Source organism: Pempheris klunzingeri, chromosome 16 (genome assembly GCF_042242105.1).
Source record: "Pempheris klunzingeri isolate RE-2024b chromosome 16, fPemKlu1.hap1, whole genome shotgun sequence".
Lineage (NCBI taxonomy): Eukaryota > Metazoa > Chordata > Actinopteri > Acropomatiformes > Pempheridae > Pempheris > Pempheris klunzingeri.
In genome coordinates this window covers 23,603,625-23,618,087 of record NC_092027.1, presented here as the reverse complement: position 1 = coordinate 23,618,087, position 14,463 = coordinate 23,603,625, and the positions used below count along the sequence as shown (strand labels likewise).

The following is a 14,463-nucleotide window of genomic DNA, read 5'->3' as shown; positions in this document are numbered from 1 at the left end:
ATGTGTCTTGCCAGTACACACAATCTCCTCATCAGTCTTCTCACAATCTCCATCCGTCGAAGACCAACTGCCCGCCTTGTAAACCTGTCCGGAAAAAAAGTTCACATTGTGAAATGCAAACATCCTGATGCATCAGAAAGAACATTTCAGCACACTCCTTTGTTCAAAATGTGCCCCACCGTCTTCCACGTCTTCTATTTTATCTCTTAAGCTGCTTGCTACATGTCACCACATGTGCTTCTCTTTATTGGTAAAGTTATTCCTCACCTTATTTTCAGATTTCAGCACTATCTCAGAATAAAATGAAGTAGCAAATTTCCAAATCCCACCTCTAAGTAGTTCTGGTAATTATTTGACTTAAATTAATATCCCAATTGTAAATCCATTCAAATACAGAGGAACTGACATTTTCCTAAAAATTACATTCAACTAAAACTATAACTAACTCTTCTGAAAATAGCACGTGAAACCACTTGGAACAACATCAAACAAGTGTCCTAATCACTAAAACATTCACCTTAAATCCTTATAATGAACTGGATCAATCACCTGGAATTAGAAATCCAATCAAGGTAGATTCATTTCATCTCTTTGTCACTTTTGTTCACAAGGCAGCAGAGGTACATGGCTGCTTTTACACATATGTTTGGGGAATTCTCTGGGGTATAGTCCTGTTAGCGACAAGTTATGGACTCGCTAATCAGAAATTCTCAATAAGGAGATTGCAATGCTGCCCCTTGTGAATTTCCCCGCCGTAGGAAGGAATATCTTATCTTATCTTATTGTGCCTGCTAAATGACAATTACCAGGTCACAATGTGCAGGCTGTGCATAAGAAATAAGTAACTGCTGCAAAGAAAATCCTACTACTACAGTGAAAACCACACACATAATCATTTAACCACTGGTGGTACCTGCTGTTGGAGATTTTGACTTCAAAGCTGTCTGTTCCACGGTCTCATGGTGCCAAGGGAAAGACCACAAGGTCTTGGTCAGAGGCTCTTCTAGAAGAAGAGAGGGTTAATTGGATTGTGTGTGTGTGTGTGTGTGTGTGTGTGTGTGTGTGTGTGTGTGTGTGTGTGTGTGTGTGTGTGTGTGTGTGTTAGTGAAATCATGTTGGAATGAGGATATCACTTTGTAAATGTTTTCAACCATAGAAAATGGCATTGAATTGCTATGTTTTTACAGGTTATTTCAAATGAGCACACTGACTTTCCTTCAAAAAAGTTGTCTGTGCAAAATTTCTGCCTGTAACTCCCCACAACTTTGAAAAAAAATTCCACTCCTGCCTCTGGAACTTATTATAAATGTAGGTTTATCTTTAAAAACAAGTCACTTCTCTCTTATCCTCAGAATTTGTGAAGGCCAGAGAGCGCCTGCAAATGCCATCATCATTATCATCATCAAAAGAGGAGATTGCGGTCTGCCTAACTGTGGCTACTGTTGTGCTGTATCCCTACTTTCCATCGCAGGAACAATTTTTGCCAGAATCCTGCTCGACCGTCTCCAAGTCATCACTGAGAAGGTCCTGCCTGAGTCACAGTGTGCGACTACAAGCCTCTAGAGGGAAAATCGACATGATATTCTGTGCAAGACAGCGACAGGAGAAGAGTAGAGAACATCAAAAACCTTGAAAAGACCTGGAAAAGGCCTTTGCACAGTGCCAAGATCTGCCATGTGGATGGTTCTACGACACTTTGGCTGCCCTTATGATTCATAAAACTCACACAAGCGCTCCACGATGGCATGGTTGGACAAGTGTCTCATCAAAATAACATCTCTGAAGAGTTTCCAATCACCACTCAAACAAGAATGTCATACATCCCACAAAGCTTGCACATAAATGTCTATTCTACGTCACAAGTCTCTCATTCGTTTATCATCAACTTATGTCTTATTACATCCTACACAGCGGATTCACTCAACATCCTTCCATCTTCTTAGATCCTGCATCCAGTAAAGGATATTGTATATCATCCACTCTACATCCAGCTTTATATATCTAATGTCCTCTAAGTCCTACATCATTCACTGTGCACTCTATATGAGACTATATCTATATGAGATCCTTCATTCTGTGTCTCTGATCACAAATCCTGAGTCCAACCTTCATCCTTCCTTCTCACTGCTTGCGTTTTGTATGAAAAGCTGAAAGATGTTCTACCTGCACTATTTGCCCTACTTCCTACATCTGCCTGCAGTCACTATGCAGAGGATGTAGGCAGTTTTTGAAGCCTAGAATTGGGTGCAGATGTCTTTGTTTGACTACCGCCATCATAATGTACGCAACCGCTCCAAAAAAGAACCAATCCTTGATGAGAGAAAAACTGAGTGGGAAAAGAGACCCAAAATACCCTGTCTTCAGGGGGCACTTTGGTGAAAATTACTGAACTAATCTTATTAAACTCTGAGTGTTGCCACTATTTACTGGTGTTAAAGAGGATAAGCTCCTTATGGAGTGGTGCAGAATGAAGTGTTGTGAGAATATCTCTCAATGTCACTCACACATACATAAGCAAACTGCTCATCCCCATGCCATGCTAGCGCATCACACTCCAACACAAGCCAAATACTATAGTTTGCAATGTGTATAAAAATACTACACACAGCCTGTTCTGTCATGAGACTTTGCCACAAAAACATTTTGTGACTTTCCCGTAACATTAGCAGGCGGAGTTCCATGCACCCTAAGGCTACCACTCATACAAATGCCGACACACACATTCAAGGAACACAAATACATGTGCGCGCGCACACACACACACACACACAGGCACCAAAGAACCCAGCAGGCTTTGGGAGCCATGCCCTGACCTCTGGTTCCCAGTCAAAGGGGTGCTGTTCACCAGTATACAACAGCACCACTGATCCCCTGTGCTCCTCTTGTAAATTTTGCTCTTTCTCCTCTGGGCTCAGAAGAGTCCTGTGTTGTTTTGTGAAAAGGAGGAGGAGGAGAAGGGAGGAGTGGAGAGGCAAGAGAACAGAGGAGTGAAGCCACTGTCTGTGTGTGACCGCTAAATCACTGTGTCCGCATGAAGGCTGGGATTGTGCATGTGCCTCTTTGTGTTTGTGTGTGCACTTGCATGCGAGTGTGGTGCGCGACCCTCTACAGTACATGTGCGCATAAAAAGAGTAGAGAACAAGGGACCTTTAGTCCGGGAAGAAAACATAGACCAATGTTACAGGCCAAATAAGATTAGCTGGTCTAATAGACACACTTATTTTCATTATTCTGCATCGTTGCCACAGCCCGGGGAGAACAGGCTCACTACTACTAGCGCCCCTGTGGCTTCAATGTCCTGATAGAGGAGTTTTCTCTTCATCCACTTCTAATTTCCAAGAATTCTCTCATTCATCCTCCCATTTCGCCATATTAAAACGTTACCTCAACAGGATATTCCATCTGTCTTGATAATTTATGCATTTAAAGTATGCACAACAGCATTTGTGGCAGCATGGTTTGCTGTGATGTGTCCATGAAATTTAATACAATCCTTTCCTTATTACAGATGGGAAAGTAGATCTGTGCGATTCAGCTTAATGAGTATAAATAAATCAGTGATACTGAGGGAGGAGCCACTTACGTACCCCTCCTCCCCCTCTTTAATCTAGCCCTCCTCATTAACACAGGCGTAAATATGTAAATGAGATGAGACAGCATGGAAATATACAAGCCTATTACACAATTAACATGACTGCTTGATTAAGTAATATAGAGACTTTATAATATTGCCATGTATATATGCTCGCACATTAAAACTCATTTATGGTGTGAGTAATTGTCCTCATTGCAACCACAACCGCATATACTTCCAGTCAGGTTTTTTTTAACAACTCAGACATGTCTTCTTTTTTCTTTTTTGGCTTAAATACTCAGTGATCTATAGTTTAACCTTGAACCAAACACAAAGCCCCAAATCCAGATGTCACATATCCCACAGCCAGATGAGCTATGTGATGCAAACTCATTGAGATTAACTACATAACCATATAACGTTACATCTAATCCCATTCTCCTCCTGATTACCTAAGAGCCAGATACCATCTAAATCTGCCCAATAATTGCAATGCAGATGATGATCAAGCGAGATGGAGAGAGAGTGACATAGAGGGGTATCGCCAGTTTGACATGATTACAGCACCGGCCTCGAGGGACCCGTATCTTGATTTAGATTAAACCATGCTCGTCAAACGGAAAGCACCCGTCTTTAATGCGGCCGTATATCAGCTGCACGCATAAAAATCTGAGGTTCCATCAAGTCCATGAGCAGTCCATGAGGGGGTTGATTAAATGAAGAAAGACATAATGAGAAAAAAAAAATCAAAATACAGTGTTGATCAGAGAGAAAACGTGAAATGACACCCTGCAAATATTTGGACACTGAAAATAAGTTGATACGACAGCTGGCACCAGAAAAAACAGACCTGAAGAACTGCAGCTGTAAGATTGGATAAATATGACACCTAAAGGGACGACATCAGCACTCATCTGTAGCTGTGTGTGCATCGTTTCATAACATCACAATTTAAACAGATGACTGAAATAAACCCAAAACGACTTTTTAAAGGGTTAGTTCCTCTAAATTACAATAAAAAAATCCCCTCAAAAACCCAAAACATTGTAGTGGCATTGAGCCACACAGGCAGTATTACCACAATGGGATGTTTTTTGGCCAGCTGGGCTACTTTTAATTAAATGATCAACTAAAATGTGCTTGGTGTGGCTTGTGATTATTCAGGCCACCTTTTAAACTGACGAAAACTCGCAGATACAGTCTAGTGAATTGCGTCCATCTACCCTCTATGTATTGATTGCCTTGCTTATAACTGTTGCTCTAGGTGGAAACATTCGCAGCTCATACTAACGTTTTTCCATTGATTTGTATGCACTTGAACTGCATCTAAACTTTGTTTTGTTTTGAGACAACATACCTCAAGATTTCTCCTTCCAGCTGAGTGTGGTGGAGATGTACAGACTGTTGTTCGAGGTGCTTAAAACATTGACTCACTAACTTTTCTCAACAGAAGTAGTGTCTCTGTTACTTTGGGTAATCTACAGACCCTCTTGTGAAGTTTACTTTGGGACTACTTTCTTGTGAAACAATAGTTCTTATGAGAACAGCTGATAAATTCCATTCACTTCCATTGCATTGGGGTGAAAGCAGAAATTTCATAGATTAACCTCTCAGGCAAATGACAATGAAGCTATTTGTATGGCTGGATGCCACCGAAGAGACATATTGGATTTCACTGTGTAATAAAATTGAATATTGTGTACTCTCTGGAGTTGCACTTGTCAAGTAAACCTACACAGCCACAACCTGAACCACCTGCTCACACGGCATCTTTCAAATGCAGCGATTTGACATGAACTGAGACTGACGAGGAAACACTGAAGGAGACACAACACCGAGGGAGAAAGTTGACAGAAAACACCACAGACAGCGCGACTTCCCTCAAGGGACAACTGCATGGAAGAAAGAGACGGATGATGATCACATGAAAATGTTCTTTCACATGCAACACATTAGCAGCGTGTCCACAGAGAAGCGACTGTGGCCTGCACGAGAAATTCTTGCTATCAGAAAACAATGCTGCGTACTGTGTGTGCAAAGAACAAACTGCACTGTCTAAATGGGGGAAAGTGGCGGACTGGACAACACTTACTGTATATCTCATGTAATGATAACTGGCCTGAAGACAGAGTTTATGTGGAACCAGCACGCCACCATACAGCGTGCACTGGTGGCATGAGGCCTCCTTCACATCACAGACAAAAGTAGTGCTGCAGCAGAATTAAGACAAAGAGCCGCTTTTCCACCTCTCCTTCAACATCTATCCTTCCCCCTTTCCCTCTTTTCTCTCTATCCTGCAGTCTGTTGCACTGTGAAGAAAAAAAAAATGTTTTAGAAGGTGTCAGGCAATCAATATAGTGATGAGGGCTGTTGTTTTGAGGCCTGATATACTACACGCACACCAACACAAGAGTAATGACTACTATCCACGGGCACTGTAACAGTCATGAATTATACTTTATTGGCTGCACTTCGTCAGATATATGACTCTCCTGCCTCCTCATATGTATTTTGCGGCTGACAAGATTTGATACATACGTGCACACACACGTGCACACACACACACACACACACACACACACACACACAACCAGGTAAAAAAACACTGATCACAGAATGTTGCAGAAACTCCCCAACCGTGACCCGAGGCTCTCCGCCAGCTCAGAGAAAAAATACAGATGAAAGCTTTTAAAAATAACAGAACAAGACATTTTCAAATCAATACTTGTTTCTGTTTTTTTTTTTTTCATCTTGAATAGTGCTTGATGACCCACGCTATTAGAGCAGACTGGGAGGTGCGTCTGCGACGTACTCAATACACTGAGCAGCAAGAACAAGGCTGGGGCTGATTGTGAGAGCCTGCGTGCTCCTGAGGGGGGGGGTTAATAAAGGGGATTGTTCGGTGTTGTATTTTCTCTTTACTCATTTATGTTCAGCTAGGTGGAGGTCAGACCTGGTGTCCCTGAAGCCATACTACTGGTTGTATGTTTTTCAGCAGGATGAAACTGAGTGGCTTTGCCCAGAGAACACAGACAACAGAGTGAATACACACTCTCTGCTTCACTGAATAAATCAATCTTTAATACACCACGCTGCTGCCTTCTAAGAAATGCTAAGAAATACAGAACCCGTGGACTGTGTGGCACGCACATACGTACATACAGACTGTCAGCGTGTGTGCCCATGTGTGAACGTGTGCTTATGAGCATTATAAAATAATAACACACACACCACATAAATGTGAAAGCATGGTGTTTTATAGTGGGTTCAAAGGTTGAAACAGGCCCCCATAGCTCTCAGGCCGCCGCAGCAGGCTCCAGTTGCGGCAGCCAGGTCAGCAGCATAAAAAATACACACGCTCTCACTGCGATTCACTCACACGTGAGCGAACACCTGGTTGCAGAGCCTGCAGATACTTTACAGGTCTTCCACTCTGCCACAAGCTCCTCGATCGCACAAAGCACCTCAACTCCACGCAGCTTGAATATCAGCCCGTTCCAAGAAACCAGTTCATTCATTTTGCCTGCCTGGCTGAGAGAGTTGGCTAATGACATGACAGAGGAGCTCCATGCAAATAGCCAACATCTGTCACAGCGTTAGCTCCACTCCATATATTTATTTGCTGATCCTACTTAATATTTCTGCATATTACTGGCTGTTTGTTGGAGGCGGACAGTGATGCATGTTCCTGCATGACGCCGTACAAAAGAAAGCAATCTCCTGCAACCCTCACATCCACTCCTGCTGCTTCTTCTAAATGCATATTTTGTGCTGGCTTTGCAGCCCGCTGAAGGTCAGAGGAAAGTAAGGCCCCTTTATTGTGGAAATAGGAGAAACACATTTGGTAGAGTTAATGTGTGCTGCATTTATCACCGACACAATAAGGAAGGCTAGATAATATATCTCATGCAATGTGGAGGGAATACATTACATGTAGGTATTGTGATGGCTGAATCTGGGTGTTATCTGCGGGTTATTTAGGTTTATCTTGTATCACTGTGACATTCAGATTCTGAACATCCAAGGTGCCCGCTGACTTAGTTTAAACTCATTTCTCCGTGTTAATGCAAATGTTTATACACCTACACTAAAACTTTAATAACTCAGATGCCTCTCTCTTATCTTTAAAATAGGAGCTGGTCAGATATCAAATCCTTCTGAGACAACCTATTTGGCATTTAGCTGTCAGTACCTCATCACCTTACTGCTGTCTTCCCCAACTTTTTTTTCCCCGCATGTGGGGGTGGGGTCAAACGTCGACATGGCTGTTTTTTTCCCGTCTCTGATCCAGTGTCAGCCTTCAGAAATGATCGCTCACCGACACAGGGCTGTCTCAGGTGCCCCCAGCGCTGACTGGCAGGCCTTGGAAGTGGAGAACTGCTTTAGCCCGACGTTCAGTCAGCCTGCTTGCTCGCTGACACATTCAGACGGATACATCACTGAGGGCCAATGACAGCTCGTTATTGCTAGAGATGATAGAAGCTCACCATAGGGATTTGTATCAAAGCAGGAATGTTTTGTGTGTGTGTGTATGTGTGTGTCTGTGCGCCTGCATAGACGAATTAGATGAGAGGTGAAGACACAGGGTATGAGGACTGCCTGTTCTGCCTATTCTAACTTGAATATGGAGAAAAGGTCCCTACTTTGAGCTAGAAGGAATTCAGAAAGCACAAACATCCGCACAGCTTTTAAACTCAAAGACATCAATGCTTTTTCTTGCAATGTCAGTTCTTGCCAATCCTAACCTTGTGACTTGGAATTAAGTTTCTATCTCGGTTTGTTTGATGGTTATGACTGCAAAAATTATATTTACCTAATAGTGGAAACGGCTAAAATCGAATCACTTGTTCCTTGGCACAAGTCCTAACTGTCCGTTCACTTCTGTGGAAATGTGTTCATATCTAATAAAAGACAATCAAATTAACGAACAGGGGTGAAAACAGAAACACACTGGACCAAATAAAACATTTTTAAGCTTGTTTTAGAGGAGAAAATGCACGATGGCATCAATATAATACTGTATCTTCAATGATATTATTTAGCCACTGTACATATGCGCAAAGTAACACCATAAATCTTATGTATATGCACCACTGGAGCCAATTTACTGATAATTAGATTTGATGAATGCGTAAAGGGACTATAATCAATATTTTTATATTAACACTGGATCAATTGGGAATGTGCAGTGGGAAAGTAGTTGCTCATAGTGACGAACCCACTAAGGATTACTGCATCACCAGACTTTCAGAGTTTCTTTGGCCTCAACCTTATTGTTTTGGTTCACTCTCACCGCTCTCATAGCATCATTTCCTTACACAGCTGGCAGCTGTGTTCAACAAATTAGACTGTAGACCACCTGCTCAGCACAAGTCTCATATAGCGTTCTGGTCTGGGGGGGAGAAAAAGGCTTCGGCTTGTTTGTATTTCTTTGAACCAATCACAGTTGTCTGTAAACGGCGCTAAGCCCAGCGTGCAGCGATGATGCCCTTTGCAAAATAGTGTTGAGGGGGAACTTATTGTGGAGGAACATTTGCATGTGGGGCTGCGAATCTTGGCATTAAAATGGTTGAATTAGAAAAGGCAACGTAAAACAGTAAAAGATGTGTGTCAATTATGTGATACAGCTTTTAATGGATAAATTAAAAAGAATAATAATAACTTGATCAGCGCCCTAGAGGTGTAGCCTCCCTATACTTCAGCTCTGGAGCTCACTGGACTCTTAAATGCAAATGACGAATAACTGAGAACAGCCAAATAGTTTGCAGAGCACCAGACAAGTGAACTACATTATCTTAAGTTTGTTCTCTCTTATTAAAACCACAGACGATGTAATAGCTGCACGTAGTCCTTGCAGACAACATTATAACAATATCAGAGAAGCTCCTGTGAAGTGGAGCAGAACGATACATTGATCAAGTCAATGTCAGAGTTAAAAGATGAGCCAAATCATCTCTGACTTGTTGTTTCAAGCAGTGACGGGGACTTTGAAAAGGGCAACATGCAGATAGTGAAAGGGGAGGAGAATCCTGACTGCAGGCTTATACGCACAGCCTACGTCCAGTGACTCAGGCTAGCTTAGCACCACACCAAGCTGCCAGGAAGTGCGCCAGGCCTCAAAAGGACTTGTTTCCCTTAGACTTACATTGTGAAAGACACAAATCGGTGGATAAAAAGTTTTTGAGTGTCACAACCCCCCACAAAATAACATGTTTCACCATCAGAATGTGATCCATTTAGTCCAATAACATTTGGAAAGTCTAGAAGAGCTACAAGATCAAATCACGTTATCCCTATTCAAGTTAGTGGAGGGCTAACCAGAGGCTAGCTGGCTCGGCTGACCTGAGACACCAGTACACATACTCTGATCTGATTTTGGCTTCATGGCTTCAGAAACGAGAGTGGGGTCCATCTTCCTTTGACTCCCTGGCAAAAGTCCCAAAAGTTAAGCTTTACATAAGTCTTAGAATGGTGTAAACTCGTCGTATCATGACTCAGTAAGGTGAACGTTTACTCTTGGGACTGTCGTGTCACTGTAAATGTATTTTCATGCTTCGGTATGATTATCTGAATGAGGTGTGTCTGTATCCTGTCCTATCTGAATCACATCTTCAGCTCTCCTTTCCACAAATTGATGACACCGTCTCTATATGATGTATACTGTATATTTCAATGTGTGTGTGTGTGAGTGTGTGTGTGACACATCATCATCATGCCATAAAACAGTCAATCCTGGCTACAATCAGCCCTTTTCATGCGAAGGCCAGGGCAAAATGAAGCTTTCATGCTCAGACAGTGAGGGCTATTGATCTCAGCTATGTAATCTGAAATGACTTCTGTGTTATTATTTCTCTTGTACTCTGTGACCCAGATCAAGGATGAAATGAGTGTGTGTGTGTGTGTGTGTGTGTGTGTGTGTGTGTGTGTGTGTGTGTGTGTGTGTGTGTGTGTGTCTGTCTTAGGGGATGATGTGCCTCTTTTTATATCTGACCTCAGTTATGCAATGCAGGTTATTCAACATGCTAAGCCAAAGGGAGGGTTACACCCTGGAGTGTGTGTTTGTGTGACTGGTTGTGTGTGTTCATGTTCATGCTTTTTCCTGTGTCGCTTTGGTTTTTTTTAGGAATCATTTTCGCTTCACCAGTTTAGGATCAAAACTGGTGAACAGCAGAGGACAGTGGAGGAGTGGTGAGTCATGTTGTATCTGAATCTGTGATACATATATAACCACTGAGTGTGTGTTGGAGTGGGAGAAAGAGAGAGAGAGAGAGTCCTGCTCCGCTACACTGAGTGAATGATGTGATAGTAACCAGATCCTCCATGGATTAGCCTCTTTCTCTCCACAATAACTTCTGCTGCTCCAAAGGTCAGACCCGGTGCTGACAGAATCTGTGACAGAGACATGCTGCAAGCACGGAACAACTTCATCATATTCAGATTACATCTCATTTTCATGAATAAATGTCAGATCGCAATGGTCAGTCCTATTTCACAATAACGATCTGATCTACAACCAGGTCTTTAAAGCGGCTACATTCGCTTTTGTAACAGTGTCTTGGAGGTCATTTCTGGGAAAACCAAGTGAGCTACATAAACACAAAAGTGTGCGTTATGTTACCGGTTTGTTTGGTTGTGAGTGTGCACAAGCAGCAACAGCCCCCGTGGCTGAACCAAAAAAGAAAAGACCACAATTGCCAGAAACTCAAACAGGTGGCAAGCATGTATTTTAAAGCTAAACTCTTGATTGAGAAGAAAACAGTGCTGCTAATTAGGATGCTCCAGAGTTTGGGCTTAAAATGGGCCGTCTGATTCCTTCTGTGGAGTTTCTCAGTCGGAGGTCTGCTCACTGTATGTGTTTTTCTGTAAAAATCAACCACTGGAGGCTCTTTTGGCTCAGAGGTAAAAACAGCCAGGATCAATATGAGCACTCTGGAATAAGTATGAGATGAGTCCAAATGACCAAGCACAGTCTGGCCAGAGTCTGTAGCTTTACACCAGTCTGAGAAGCCTGGTGTGTAACGGAGATCATGGCTTAGAAATCACTGGATCACACTCAAAGATAGAAAGGACGCTTCAGTTTCATCATGTTCTAACTTTTACTACCGCCCAAATTATACTCAGTCTAATCGGGTCAAATGGTGTCTTTACTGGCACAGGTAACGAGTCAGCAGCCAAGCAGCAGGAAGCTTTACAAACCACCGAGGAGTCCTGAGCATTCGAGCCCCTGATGGTTATCTACACCTTTCTGTCGCATGCACGTCTGACTGAAGTCACACGTGAGTCATTCAGGTCACAAGGTGGTCATGACACTGTGGCCACATGAAATACTATAAGGTGTGAATTGTTGTGAAACTGCCTGCGATGTCTGCCTGCATCTGATAATTTGTGAAACAGCCATGACCTGGACGGCTGAAAATCCTCATGACCGGACCTGACTGGATGTTCCCATGACCTCTTTAATACAGCAGTGTCCTTATGTAACGGGGCTGCCATCGTAACCGGCTTAAATCCGATACTCAACATTGATGATTAAAATATTCCCGTAACAGCCTTTTAATGATTCTGAAGAAAATCATAAACGCTGCTGACTTGTTAGGATGTGTTGTACTTAAAAGTCGTCCATGAGGCCAATCACCACCTTGATAATGGGCTGTGTGATGTTGCCAGCGCCACAAACGTAGCCACATCACCATCACACCTGTAATCAGAGCAAAGAACTCCCTCATGGGTGTCGCTGCAATAATGATGCATGACTTCATTTTTGAACCTCATCACTTGAACACGTCGTGCGACTCTCTTTCTTCACATGTGAGCACGTTTGGCATCCTTTGGGAAATGGGACTGTCAAGTATGCAGAAATGGTGGCTTTAACTATAAATACTGCTGATGTCCCATATTTCAGGTGAACAAACAACAGTCAGCTTACAGTGCTGGTTTCAGCTCCGTACTTATCAGATTAGTCAAGTTTAAGTCTCTCAGATGGGAACTGAGTCCCATCATCCCTTTCAGGGTTTGTTTTTGTGCACAAATTTCAATCGCACCGGGACTAGACCACCATATGTGTGAGTGTGCGTGTGTGCATGTATGTCTGCAATGCTCATCAGTATTCATCTGCCAGAAATATGCATTTTTAGAGTGGGCAGTCGTCTGGCTGTGAAAGTAAGATAACAAGAATATTGCACCTTTTTGAAAAAGACTGAAAGGGGACAAATCTTTAAGCACTTGACCCTCTGCCCTGCTAAAGAAAATAGCTAAGTATGTAATTTAAAAGTGTGAAACGTGATTGCATGTTTTTTAGCGGTAAAACCACTTGCAAAACCATTTTGAGATTTTCCCCGTGCCTAGATAAGGAGACTTTGAAGAAGCAATTTCATGTGATGTTAGTCCAAATCCATTCCCCCGAAGCCTTTAAGCTGGGGCTGAAATCTCGCTGGTGTGAGGAGTTTGTGTCTTACTGATCGGCTAAGCCGCGTGCCTCCTTAGCTGCCACTATTCACCGCAGCACTCCCTTACTGGGACACACTTTGGCCTCACATAAGTCAGACGTCAGGGCGGGAAATAGCAGCGAGACAGGTTCAGAGTTAACTGTGAGGCTCCTGTGTGATATTTTCGGATAAAGCTACTAAAGGGGGAAGGTAATAGAGAGGCTCAAAACGGAACCATTAGCTGCAAACAAATCAGGACGCACAGAAGACGAGGAGAGTGTAAACAAACAAATCCAGACGATTGAATCAGCATCAGAAGCAGCTGCTACATATTCCATACGGTCCAATAACATTTGTTCATTTGTTCCCTCATTTGATCCCTCGCTCTGAACGGTGCTCAGATGTGTGCGTATCCCTCACAGAAGTTTCCCATAGTTTTAATTACCAGCTTGTCCGCTGCCAGAAGAACATCACGCCTGTTCAACTTTATCTCCAGCTTCCGTTGCACGCTCTGTGATCGTCTCCGAACCTGCCATCTCTGCTCTCCTTTGTCTCTCCGTCATGTTTTTTTAATCTCCATCAGTTTCCTCTTGTCTTTCTTCCTGATGACATGACACAAACAAGAAAGAAAAAAAAAGCTGTGAAGGCAGTCGAAGCGTGTGAAGACGATTGCAGGGCAATTGCACGAGAAACAAACATCAACAACCCACGACAGCGGCGGCAACAGTCGCTGAACGTTATGTGTAGCTGCAGCACATGAGCTTCCAGATTACATGTACCGTTGAAAGAAGAGGAGAAGAAGAGGGGAGCGACTGCAAATGACATTACATGTTGTTTGCTGGGGCTTTGCTGTGTAACTGACGGGAGAGATACGGAGGTCAGATAGTTAAGTGAGGTTAGAGAGTGTGTGTGTGTGTGTGTGTGTGTGAGAGTGTGTGTGTGTGTGTGTGTGTGTGTGTGTGTGTGTGTGTGTGAGAGTCATCCACAGACACAAATGCCAGCACATCCGCCTCAGGGAGGAAACATAACGGTAAACCTGATGAACTCATGTTATCTAATCCCTACTGGAATACACACACATTCTCTCTCTCTCTCTCTCTCTCTCTCTCTCTCTCTCTCTCTCTCTCTCTCTCTCTTCCTAAACACAGCCTTGGCATGCTACCTTCAATAAGAACACTTTTCATCAGTACAACACCACAATGATGAATCTTTTATCTCTATCTGCGCCCAGTGATTATGACACTCTGGCTCAGGCAAAGACTTGAGCATTAGTGTCAATAATTGATGCTATCCAAAGGAACATAGTCTCCAATAAGGATGCGGTTGTGAGAGCTTCCAAGCGGGTAGGAGGAATTACCCGGTGTAAGCGATTAGTCACTAGTGCATACAGACTGTAGGGTGATGCTCGGTTAAAAGAAAATTGAATAAAAAGTTTAAACCCCAGGCTACTGCCAGCTCCATGCT

At 43.0% G+C, this 14,463-nt stretch overlaps 1 long non-coding RNA gene across 1 annotated transcript; it reads right to left on the bottom strand.

Annotated features, from left to right (window-relative positions):
• Positions 1 to 13: 13 nt before the first annotated feature.
• LOC139215490 (uncharacterized) lies at positions 14 to 13,583 on the bottom strand. Its single transcript, XR_011585521.1, has 3 exons — positions 13,445 to 13,583; positions 914 to 1,003; positions 14 to 84 (listed from the first exon to the last, which is right to left on the bottom strand). It is a non-coding gene; the product is annotated as an uncharacterized lncRNA (long non-coding RNA).
• Between the last annotated feature and the right edge of the window lie 880 nt (positions 13,584 to 14,463).